This window comes from Trachemys scripta, chromosome 1 (assembly GCF_013100865.1).
Source record: "Trachemys scripta elegans isolate TJP31775 chromosome 1, CAS_Tse_1.0, whole genome shotgun sequence".
Taxonomy (NCBI): domain Eukaryota; kingdom Metazoa; phylum Chordata; order Testudines; family Emydidae; genus Trachemys; species Trachemys scripta.
In genome coordinates this window covers 102539404-102552192 of record NC_048298.1, presented here as the reverse complement: position 1 = coordinate 102552192, position 12789 = coordinate 102539404, and the positions used below count along the sequence as shown (strand labels likewise).

Here is a 12789-nt window from a genome sequence, read left to right as displayed (position 1 = left end):
CTGTTTGGAATTACCTCTGACAAGTCAGTATTAATATTTTATGTCAATGTGAAATTGCTGAACTATTAACTATGGTTTGTAATCTGTCCTTTAAATCAGCTTCTGTACCCTGGAGGATAGCTAATGTAACGCCAATATTTAAAAAGGGCTCTAGAGATGATCCCAGCAATTACGGATTGGTAAGTCTAATGTCAGTACCGGGCAAATTAGTTGAAACAATAGTAAAGAATAAAATTGTCAGACACATAGAAGAACATAAATTGTTGGGCAAAAGTCAACATGGTTTCTGTAAAGGGAAATCGTGTCTTACTAATCTATTAGAGTTCTTTGAAGGGGTCAACAAAAATGTGAACAAGGGGGATCCAGTGGATATAGTGTACTTAGATTTCCAGAAAGCCTTTGTCAAGGTCCTTCAACAAAGGCTCTTACGTAAATTAAGCTGTCATGGGATAAGAGGGAAGATCCTTTCATGGACTGAGAACTGGTTAAAAGACAGGGAACAAAGGGTAGGAATAAACGGTAAATTTTCAGAATGGAGAGGGGTAACTAGTGGTGTTCCCCAAGGGTCAGTCCTAGGACCAATCCTATTCAACTTATTCATAAATGATCTGGAGAAAGGAGTAAACAGTGAGGTGGCAAAGTTTGCAGATGATTCTAAACTGCTCAAGATAGTAAAGACCAAAGCAGACTGTGAAGAACTTCAAAAAGATCTCACAAAACTAAGTGATTGGGTAACAAAATGGCAAATGAAACTTAATGTGGATAAATGTAAAGTAATGCACATTGGAAAAAAGAACCCCAACTATACATACAATATGATGGGGGCTAATTTAGCTACAACTAATCAGGAAAGAGATCTTGGAGTCATCGTCGATAGTTCTCTGAAGACATCCACGCAGTGTGCAGCGGCAGTCAATAAAGTGAACAGGATGTTAGGAATCATTCAAAAAGGGATAGAGAATAAGACGGAGAATATCTTATTCCCCTTATATAAATCCGTGGTATGCCCACATCTTGAATACTGCATATAGATGTGGTCTCCTCACCTCAAAAAAGATATACTGGCATTAGAAAAGGTTCAGAGAATGGCAACTAAAATGATTAGGGGTTTGAATCGTGTCCCATACGAGGAAAGATTAAAAAGAAGCTAGGACTTTTCAGCTTGGAAAAGAGGAGACTAAGGGGGGATATGATAGAGGTATATAAAATCATGAGTGATGTGGAGAAACTAAATAAGGAAAAAAGTTATTTACTTGTTCCCATAATACAAGAACTAGGGGCCAAATGAAATGAATGGGCAGCAGGTTTAAAACAAATAAAATGAAGTTCTTCTTCACACAGCACACAGTCAACCTGTGGAACTCCTTGCCTGAGGAGGTTGTGAAGGCTAGGACTGTAACGGGGCTTAAAAGAGAACTAAATAAATTCATGGAGGTTAAGTCCATTAATAGCTATTAGCCAGGATGGGTAAGGAATGGTGTCCCTAGCCTCTGTTTGTCAGAGGGTGGAGATGGATGGCAGGAGAGAGATCACTTGATCATTACCTGTTAGGTTCACTCCCTCTGGGGCACCTGGCATTGGTCACTGTCAGTAGACATGATACTGGGCTGAACTGACCTTTGGTCTGACCCAGTATGGCCATTCTCATGTCCCTAGCTGCCTAGTGAATAGACATACAAGATACCCAAATGCACTGCCTGTGCAAGGAGTACAATTCGGATTATGAGTTGATCTGTTACCCTGCTTCTAGTTTTCATTATGACTGCTTCCACAAACCATCTGTGGCTAGAAGATGGAAAACCACTCATTACTATTAGTGGTAGTATTACAATAGCAATCAAGATCTGGGTGCTAGGCACTGTTACAGACACATAGTATGATAGAGTCCCAAACCCAAAGAGATGACAGTTTAAAAACAAGATAGATAAAAGGGCAGGAGAAAAGAAGTATTATTTTCCCCATTTTACAGATAGCGAAGAGAGACACAGAAAGATTAAGTGACTTGCCCAAGATTATATAGGAAGTCTGGGACAGAGCCAGGAACTGAATCCATGTATCCAGAGTTCAAGTCCAACACCTTTCTAACATAATAATGAGGTGACTAAGCTGTTATGGAGGTCAGTGTCCTCCTCTCTTTGAAATCAGGTTATATTAACAAAAGGATTCCTCATGCAATCAAGTTCTTTGACCATTCACTATCAAAGCTGCTCGTTTGAACTTGGAGAGTACCTCACATCCACAGATGCCCAAAGCAGAGACAAGTAGAGCTGGTCAAAGCTCAGAATTTCTCTTTTATGGGAAATGCCATCATTTCAAAATGTGTTTTCGTTCCAAATTGGAATGAAAATAAATATTTTCAAAATTTCCCAAAAGATGGAAATTCTGAAAAGCTTTACTTTTGAAAATTTCACTTCAGAAAAAAATTGAAATTTCATTTCAAAATTAAATTTTGCTTTTTAAATGTATTTTATTTTTATATTTTCACATTATTTCATGACATGTCTGTAGTAGAGTAAGTATTTGATGCCTGTTAAAATATACAGCTCATAATAGGTTAAGTTCCTAAAATATTCCCTAACTTGAGGTCTCTTAGTTTCAAATTACATTATCAATATCAGCTGGCAATTTGATTGGCATAGTTAATTGACATATCTAGTACTTTGTGAGAAGCAAATGGTTCTCTTATCCGCTAATTTAGGAAACAAGATGCTTAATAATTGGTGGTTCTCTCTTATTGGTGTTATTTAGGAAAATTACATATTTCCTTGATTACTTACACTTGAGTATATGTGAGGTTATTGCTATGATAAAATGCAGTACCAAAACTACATGTACTCTATGTATATGTATGTAAAACAGTTACTCTAGTTGGCTCTGAAGACAAGGTTACCCTATTTGCTGTGAGAATTAGATCAGCAATACCAATACAGGCACTGTATTATGTATAAACATTCAAAGGGGCTTTTGTGAAATTATGGACCTCCCCACACAGAGTGATTCTTTTGTGAGCCCTCTAGTATCCCCATTCTTTCCCTCCTTCCCTCTTGGGTCTGTTAGATGGCAGTTTCATACCACGTATCTCAGGGGAAGTAATAAAATGGTTCACAGAGAAGGTAATGTTCTGTGAGTTGATGGACATAAAAAAAGATCTTAAAGAATGAGGCCAGCACCGTTCATAGAGTAAGACAGACTGCCAGGTGGGGACATATGGAACATAACAGTAGTGCTCTGGCTATGACAGCAATGGATTACACTCATAACTGAGTTCATATATGTGGAATTCTGAGGAGTAATCCAATTACTTTTCAGGCTGAAAGATAACATGTATTGCCTTTCAGCTACCTTACTTGTCAGCATTGTCCCAAGTGTGACTGATAAGCACAGAATCATATCATAGAAATGAGGGCTTGTAGGTCATCACAGGAAGTTTAAAAATGGTCCTTGTGGGCTATGGCAATGAGCACCTTATAAAGGTGTGTAATAAATAAGCAAACAAATAATAAATCAAACCCGCCTACACTAGGGTTACCATATTTTAAAAAAAGAGGACACTCCACGGGGCGCCGGCCCCGCCCCAACCCTGCCCCCAGCCCCCCGGCCCCGCCCCAGCTCCGCCTCCTCCCCGAATGCTCCACCTCCTGCTCCTCCCCCTCCCCTGCTTCCCGCAAATCAAATGTTCGCGGGAAGCCTGAAACAGTCAGGCAGCAGGTCAGCTGGGGCTGGGGCGGTGGGGCGCGAGGAGGCGCAGCCCAGTCCGGCCCCCTCAGCCGAGCGTCTCTGGCCCCGGCGTCTCCGGCCCTAGGGCGCCGGCCCCGGTTCTGGCCGAGCGGCTCCGGCCTGCCCTGGCCCCGGCGGCTCCAGCTCGGCTCGGGCCCCGGGGCACCGGCCCCAGCCAAGCGGCGCCAGCCGGCGGCTGAGCACCCCAACCCCAATCCCAGCGGCTCCGGCCCGGACCCCGGTTCCAGCCGAGTGGCTCCGGCCTGGCCCCAGCCCCGGGCAAGCGGCGCCGGCTGAGCACCCCCAGCCCCAGTCCCAGTGGCTCCGGCCCAGCTCGGCTTGGGCCCTGGTTCCAAGCGAGTGGCTCCGGCCCCGGCCCTGGGCGAGCGGCGCCGGTCGAGCACCCCCAGCCCCAGTCCCAGCGGCTCCGGCCCGGCTCAGCTCGGGCCCCGGTTCCGGATCCGGATCCGGGCTGGAGCCGCTGGGGCTGGAGCCGGCGGTGCTCAGCCACTGGCCGGCGCTGCTCGGCCGGAACCAGGGCCCGAGCCACTTCAGGTAAGCGCCACCGGGCTGGAGCCCGAACCCCTCCTGCACCCCAACCCCCTGCCCTGAGCCTCCTCCTGCACCCCAACCCCCTGCCCTGAGCCCCTTGCTGCACCTCGCACCCATCCTGCACCCCAACCCCCTGCCCTGAGCCCCCTCATACACTCCGCACCCCTCCTCTGCCCTGAGCCCCTTCCTGCACACCACACCCCCTCCCACACCCCACACGCCCTCCCGCAACCCAACCCCCTGCCCCAGCCCTACATTCATGGCCCTGCATGCAATTTCCCTACCCAGATGTGGCCCTCAGGCCAAAAAGTTTGCCCACCCCTGAACTAGCTGGATTCAGGTGACCTGGGTTCAATTCCCAGCTGTGATGGGTCAGAATCTGATCCTTAAAATCAACTGATGTTGTAACAGTGTTTCTGAGGCTCAAGATTTTATCATTACTCTTACAATATTTGATGTTTTTCTTAAAATCTCATTTCCTAGATTCATGTTATTTCATGAGTATCTCCACATATTTTAAAAAGCTTTTAGAAGTTTCATGGTTGTAAAGAAAAGCCCTAGTGTACACTCAAGTCACATTAAAAAGAAAAAAGAAAAAGAACCCCCCAATTTTTTTCTGATTTTAAGACAATATAATTGAGGAGGGGCTGACTCATGATTTTTGAATGCTTGGAGTTGACCATTAAATGGCATAGCTGTACTGAAATAATGCTAAAGGATTTTTCCTCATTAGTATAGTTAAAATCAATATTAGTTTTATAAGAATGTATTAGTGTTTAGACTTTATGGAATGTTCGTAGGCTGCTGTATGTATTAATCCTACTTATAATATCTGTATTCCATGCTATAGAGTTATATTGAATGTTTGCATTGTAATTGTGTAACTCATCAAAAGAAAAAGCAGCATTAATTAATGTAAAGTGCTTATCCTGCACACAAGATGGCCCACTGAAGGCAAATAAGTCATTGTGTAGCATCAAAGGACAGAGACCTTGTTGAGAGTCCAGCGGAGGACAACAAAAATGATCAGGAGTCTGGGGCACATGACTTACGAGGAGAGGCTGAGGGAACTGGGTTTGTTTAGTCTGCAGAAGAGACGGGAGGGGGGATTTGATAGCAGCCTTCAACTACCTGAAGGGGGGTTCCAAAGAGGATGGAGCTCGGCTGTTCTCAGTGGTGGCAGATGACAGAACAAGGAGCAATGGTCTCAAGTTGCAGTGGGGGAGGTCTAGGTTGGATATTAGGAAACACTATTTCACTAGGAGGGTGGTGAAGCACTGGAATGGGTTACCTAGGGAGGTGGTGGAAGCTCCATCCTTAGAGGTTTTTAAGGTCCGGCTTGACAAAGCCCTGGCTGGGATGATTTAGCTGGTGTTGGTCCTGCTTTGAGCAGGCGGTTGGACTAGATGCCCTCCTGAGGTCTCTTCCAACCCTAATCTTCTATGATTGCATTCCTAACTCCCTCCAGGAAGGAGAGGCCTGCATATGAATTCATCCCATCAGTTTGGATTCTGCATTGAGGGGGGGATAAAAATCCTTGACAAAAATAAACTGGGTCTTTTGATGCTGCCTGGACTCCGAGAGGCAAAGTTTCCTAAACATAAGCAAGAGATCCCCATGCGGCTTGGCATGGGTCAGCCCTAGGACATACAGAGCTGCTTATTATAGAAGCTTAAATTACCTTTTTAAATCTAAGACTAACTCATTTGTGTGTGTATGTTTCCTGTTTTAACCTTGTCAATAACTCATTTGTTTTTCCTAGTTAATAAACCTTTAGTTAGTTTATTACAGGATTGACTAGAGACATTGTCTTTGGTTTGAGATCTAAGTACAACTGACCTGGGGTAAGTGACTGGTTCTTTGGGACTGGGAGCCACATGAATATTTTGTGATCTTTGGTATACAGCAACCATCTATCACTAAGTCCAGCTTGCCTGGGTGGCAGATAGATGGGAATGCCCAAGGGGACTGACTGTCTGTGACTCCATGGTAAGACTGTGATAGTGCTTTAGGCATTCACACATGTTACTGGGTAGGGGAAATCTCATTATAGAACATACAACCAGTTTGGGGTTTCTGCCCTAAGGTAGGCACTCACGGTCTTGAGCTACTCCAGACATTGCGACATATACACACCCATAAAGACCAAACTGCTGCCTGCTACTATCTACTCTAGAGCCAAGGGCTTGATCTCGCTCAGCCAGTCCATTTAAAGAACAGGTTGCAGCTGTAAATTGCTGTTATGCAGCATTCACATGATTGATGGATTTTTCCCCTCATTTGTTTCATTTTGTTTTCTGTTGCGGTGATGTAAATTAAATCCCATTGTAACTACTGGTTTGATCCTGCCACATCAATCCAAAGCCTGAGAGATGGTTACATCCCTCATCTTATGCAGCTGTATGACTGGGAGCATTAGGAAAAGAGATGGGTTATTTAACAACACAGGCATCTGAGGAACACTTTCATACTAAGCTCTTCAAATAGGCTTGTAAACGTGCCCGTGACTCACAACTGAGAATGCCAAACTCAAGACAAACTGCTGAGAAACAGGGCAAACAATCCAAAACTGGTGGTTATTCTTCCATAAGTTATGCAAACCAGCAACAAAAGTAAACTTCTGTTTCACCACATTGGCTAACAAGAAGTCATAAAAGCAGTTTCCTAAGGCATTCTAGTTCTTATGTGACCACCAAAAACACTGGATTTAAAGGTGAGTGGTTCTTTACAGCCAGTCTCATCAAATAAAAGATTCTTCTGATCCCAAAGAACCAGCCACACACCTAGGTCAATATATAACTCAGATCTTACCCAAAAATCACACTGATGCCAATCGTTTAGTATCTAGAAAGAAAGAAAGAAAAAGAAAAATTAAAATTGGTTAAAGGAATAAAATACATACAACAATTGTAAAGTTCTTGGTTCAGGCTTGTAGCACTGATGGAATCAGGGGTGAAAGTAATATTAATTCTTACCGGTACAGGGCCAGTTCCAGCCCCCGGAAGGGGCAGAGCTTCTGGTGGAAGGGGCGGGGCGGGGGTTCAGCCTCCCCCAGCCAGCCCATCCACACTGCTTGGCCCCCACTGCCCGGGGCTCTGGCAGCAATTTAAAAGTGCCTGGTGCTCCGGCCACTGCTGCGGAAGTGGTGGCTGCAGCCGAGACCCTCCTTAAGTCGCTGGAGGGTTTCCAGGGCCTTTTATATCTTCTGCCATGTGGAGGGAAATCCATTGTTTTAAACAAAAACCTCAGCACAGCTAGTAGAAAATTAAAAGTAAAAGGTAGGAGTTTGGAGTCACATGGGCAAGTTACATGTCCATGCCCAATTTCGCTCAGTCATTGCAGGAAGCCATTACCTATACTCCAAACAGCACAGTCCACCCAATGTAGATGGGCATCTCCCATGGTCCATTGTGAGTTAAGTGTCCTTTTGGTGGGCCACTCAATTTGAATAGTCCCTCCAAGATGTGCTGGCTAACTACCATATGGTTGTTACCCCAGCAGCAAACATTTGAAATACAAGTATAGAGCCATTACTCATAACTTCAAATACAAACATGATACATGCATACAGATAGCATAATCATAACCAGCAAATCATAACCTTTTCATTGATACCTCACTTGACTACCTTTGTACAAGATTTGTTTCAAATATATAACAGTGATTGCAACAATGATATCTATGGTCATATTTTAATCACATAACATCACAAGGCTGCTTTTTGTACTGTCAGATATGCCAGCCCCTCCACATCTCAGAGAATTCTTTTCTGAGTAGCTCTCCTTGTGGTCACAATGACACTCCAACTACCTGTTCTTGCATCCAACTAGAGCATCAGAAGGAATGTGTAGGATACATTTTTCTATCCCACTTTTTTGTTCTATGTTGATGCCAGCAGTAGGTTTTCATTGGGGGGGGGACAATGGGTGGAAAGGAAGGAAGATTTTTGAGAGAGATTGCATTTGTACTATACAAAATCTAGAGGTTCAGGATAGGTGTAGTATGGAGTTTTTTCTTTTTTTGACATCTCAGGTTAAAAATGGAAAAGAAGCAGTCAGAGGGACAGAGGGAATGAGGGAGGGGAAAAAAGACTAGGAGTGGCCAGATCATCGATGTTTTAAAAGGTTTCAGAAACCTCTCAAATATTTTACACTGAAAATAAGACACATAGGGCCAGACTTCAGTGAAGCCACACACAAACTTACATCGGCCAAGGAACTGGTCCAAAACATTTAATAACTGGATTACTTTGGTGAACACCTAACTGCGGCGGAGAGAGGCAACTCCTGCCCACCGGTAGTATGAATAGGTTAAGTATGTATCATTCCCTGTCTCATTACAATCCACTGTTCATGTCGTGCCTTTTCCCATTGGGATATTTCTCATGAGAATCACATTTTTCCTCTTTTAAGGATGAATGTGTTGCAGAGAGAGAAGCATTAAATAGCATTAGCTAAGCCAGGCTGACGGCAGACAAGTGCAATGTAATCTTTCCACACTCAGCTCTGTCTATGCTTCTCAAATCTCACATGTAACATCCCTGCTGGCCCCACCCGGGGCCACCACACACCTGTGGCAACAAAATCCAGTCTTAACCTGAAACACCCCTGATGTGTTCCATCCCTGTCCAATACACAGAACTACTCATACACTGCAACCCTAACTTGTAGCATCCCTACTGTTCCATTGCTCTGCCCCCTTAGTCCTGATTAGTAGCACCATCTGCTAGTCCAGACCTGCCCTTGAATGAATAGAATAAGGGAATCACAGCTTCAGGTAGTTGTACAGTGGCTCTTTATTTTGTGCTTATATGCTTAAGGACCTGTGAGCAGCACTACACTCACCCCACCAGTGACCCAGGTGAAGCATCAATAAGACCTTGAAAATCCACATGAGTTGCAAGGGGAGTAAATAGCAATGTATTGGAGTAGGTCAACCTTTCCAATGTTCTAGACTATGACTGACTCACTACTGATTGGTTTTCTACTGGCACAGCTTTGGCAGCAGATTATCAGCATCTCATAGCTCCATTGTACAAAGCACAGGCTTGAGGTCTAGTCCAGTGTCCACTGAATTCAATGGAAAGACTTCCATTGGTTTCAGTGGGTTAGAACAGACTTTCAATATCTATCAGTAATATGACAAAAATGATAGCCTCACCGGCAGTTTCTGTTACCATCTGCTCCATATACTAAGCTATTCTCTTCCTCTTTCCCAAAATCCTGGCTGCTCTGGAAGTTTAGTCCAGCCACTGAAGCAAAAGAATGAAAGAGGCTGTGAAAATGTCATGGTGTCACTCGAAAGATTGGAGGATTTAAAACTACCAAAGCTTTTGCAGAGTGCAGTGAAAGTTATATTGTAAAGAGTTTTCATTCTGATTTAAACTTTGAGAAAGGGGTAAGTGAAGTGGTCAGCTACTTTAAATAAATGCCACAAATTGTCTTCTGCAGTTGCCACTCACAGGTGTGTGTTGGCAGGTGATCTAGAAGCACCATCATTAGGAGATGCAGGTAAACAGCAACCTCAGCTCACTTCCATCACTGCTGCTGCTTTGCCTCTCATAATATACCCAAAGGTATAATGCTTTTAGAGAGTGACATGATGACAAGCAGCACTAAGCCCATGTGTCCATGCACTGCATCCTACCTAAGAGCTACTTTAGCAGGTCAAGAATAGGAACAAGCTCCTTCTTAAATCCAGCATAATCCTATTAAATGGTTTATATGAAAATGCTGAGAGACAGAATTTAAGAGGGCAGCACACGCTACTAACCTATGTATGCATCTTTGAAGAGAATTAGGGAAAGGTAGTTTCCTACATTCAGCATAGGCCCATGTGGTTTTTCTCCTCTTTTAGAAATATATTTGTTCTAAACTTTCTGTTCATTAAAATCACTGGATTTAAGAAAGGGTTCAAGTGACCTCTGTCCCATGAGTGCAAAATCATCCTGTTCAATACTGCACCACATTTCTGATATTGACCTCTCTTCCTGATCAGATAGCTTTGGCTCTCCTGCTATTGGCACACGCTTATGCAAGTTGATTTTCCTCTGCAATGGTTGTGCCTGTGTAGGTAACATGAAAAAGAAGATTCACACAGATCTGGGAATGGCTTGTGAGTTGCATGCTAAGGATAATGCACTGTATGCAGCGTAGTTGTAACCATGTCAGTCCCAGGATATTAGAGAGACAAGGTGGGTGAGGCAATATTTTTTATTGGACCAACTTCTGTTGGTGAGAGAGACAAGCTTTTGAGAGTAATGTATTTACATTTTTCCTTTATGTGGAGGTGGGAGGTAAGGGAGAGGCTGCCATCTTTGTTCTGCTGAGCGGAAAAAAGGAGGTGAGTCACGATGTTGCTTCTTCACCTACCAAGTCCAGAAATAGAGGATGCAAAAAAATTTCCATGCAGAAAATGCCTTGGGATTGTAAACAGTGTCTCTGTAACATCAGCTTCTTAACTCTGCATGTAAATAATTTTCAACAACAGAAGTAAGGGAATGTCAATGTGGTGTAGAACATGGGTACCTCTGAGATTAAAATTAGGGACATTTTAGAGGTACGAGTCTGACTAACTGAAGTGATCATTTCAAAAAACAGTTAACTAAATTTTCAGCAAGGTACAGGGAAGGTAATCAAGCACCAGGCTTATTTAGAGTTACGGGAGGCAAATGGAGCTTGACCAGTTTAGTAAGGGTAGAAGTACCAGTTAGTGTACCTGTTCCAGAATGATTATCTATTTACTATGCACACACACACACACACACACACACACACATACTTGATTGCAAGCAACATACACACACATACTTAATTGCAAGCAACATAAGGCTTTTGGATATCATGAGAAGCTTACTAGGACAGAGTTTACTAAAATGTTATAAAAGAGACAGAGAGGCAGCCACAGTTATGGCCCAATCCAAAACACCCTGAAGTCAGTGCACAGATTTCCATTGACTTCAGTTGGCCTTTTGATCAGACCTTAAAGTCATACCACCTCAGAACTTGACAAAGTCTCTTAAAATGAAGCTGATGAAGCTAAAAAACCTGGCATTCAGGGATCACCTGATGTCATTTCTTAAACCTACTGAAATAAGTATAACCAAAGCTACAAAGGAAAAATAGATTGAGTCATAAAAGTGAGGAACTGAAGGATATAGGATTCCATAGGGTCTCTCCAAAGATCTTTTCTAGGTGGAAAGGACCATTATGAGTGTCTCTCTGACTACAATCCTGATCCTTAAGACTATACCTATATTTGTAAGAATTTAGTATAGGTCTACAAAACAGACTGGAGACGATGTATACACAATGCTGAGAGATCAGGATGACAATGACATCTATGTATTGTCAGAACATTACATCAGGACACAGTTCGATAAACAATTCCTTGATACAATAATAAAACCTGGCTGTGAAGCTTACAGGAAAAAGGCTTCTGTGAAGCTAGTCCCGAGTAACAGAAATAGGTTTATTCAGGAATTAAGTAATACTGAACTTCTAGACTGGGATTTTCAAAGCATCTTTAGGGAATTAGAATCCTGATTCTCAATTAATTTCAATAGGATTTGGGTATCTAACAGTTATAATATAGTTAAGCTTGGCATTACAACTAGAAGATCATATCAACTCTTGTAGCATTAAACTTCAAAAAGTGCACCATTTGGGGTTTTAGGTGATTTTTTTAAAGACAAAGTTAGTTGGAAAGAGTCTGAAGAGAACATTAGGGAAATAAAAATCCAAAACTATCAACATGCAGATTCTTAAAGAATGTCTTGATGCAATCACTGAAGGTCTGTCTACCTCAGACCAAGCAAAAAAAGGAAGATTGAAAAAAAAAATAGTCTAATTGCATGGCAAAGTACTAGAATTTATTCCAGGCAAAAAAGTATCCTTAAAAAAAAAAAAAAAAAAAAAGGAAATCCAGCCCTTGTGATACAAATAGAAAGGAACAATTTTGGCAGGTGAGATGGAAAATGGAGATTAAGAGGGCTAAGAGTAAATTTGAAGAACAAAGAGGCAAATAGAGAGCGACAAGTAATAAGAGATTCTTTAAGTACATCAGAAATAGGAAGCTTGCAGAAGAGTTGGTGGGCCTGACAGGCTCGGGGGGGGGGGGGGGGGGAGGAGGCGCGCAGGGGTAATCAGAGAGATAAAGAGATTTCACAGAAACTAAATGATTTCTTTGTTTCAGTTTTCACCTCAAAGCATGAGGGAGAATGCATACCAGTGAACCACATTCTAAAAATATCTGAGAAAATCATTAAAGGCAGAGTTATAAAACACCTATACAGGTACAGAACCCACACAAACCATCACAGTATAAAACAGCATGGTGTAGAGGTAAATCCTGCCTCTCTAACTTGTAAGAATCTGTTAAAAGCGTTATCCTGATGAATAAAGGATTGGTGGGGTACATTATTTAGTTTTTCAAAAGGTTTTAGATAATAGCCTCTAGTGAGAGATTTTTAAGAAACTTGGTAACCATAGGATAAAAGGCAGAGTCCTGACACAATTTCAA

The 12789-nt window shown here is 42.7% G+C and overlaps 1 protein-coding gene across 3 annotated transcripts in view; it reads right to left on the bottom strand.

The window, feature by feature from the left end:
* PTN (pleiotrophin) overlaps nucleotides 1-12789 on the bottom strand; it is a 106385-nt gene that overhangs the window by 71208 nt on the left and 22388 nt on the right. The window contains exon 2 of one of the 3 annotated variants that reach the window (XM_034779767.1): nucleotides 7081-7113. The exons of the other annotated variants lie outside the window; for them this stretch is intronic. The gene's annotated coding sequence lies outside the window, so the exon portion shown is untranslated. The remainder of the gene's footprint in view (nucleotides 1-7080; nucleotides 7114-12789) is intronic. 3 annotated transcript variants of the gene reach the window in all.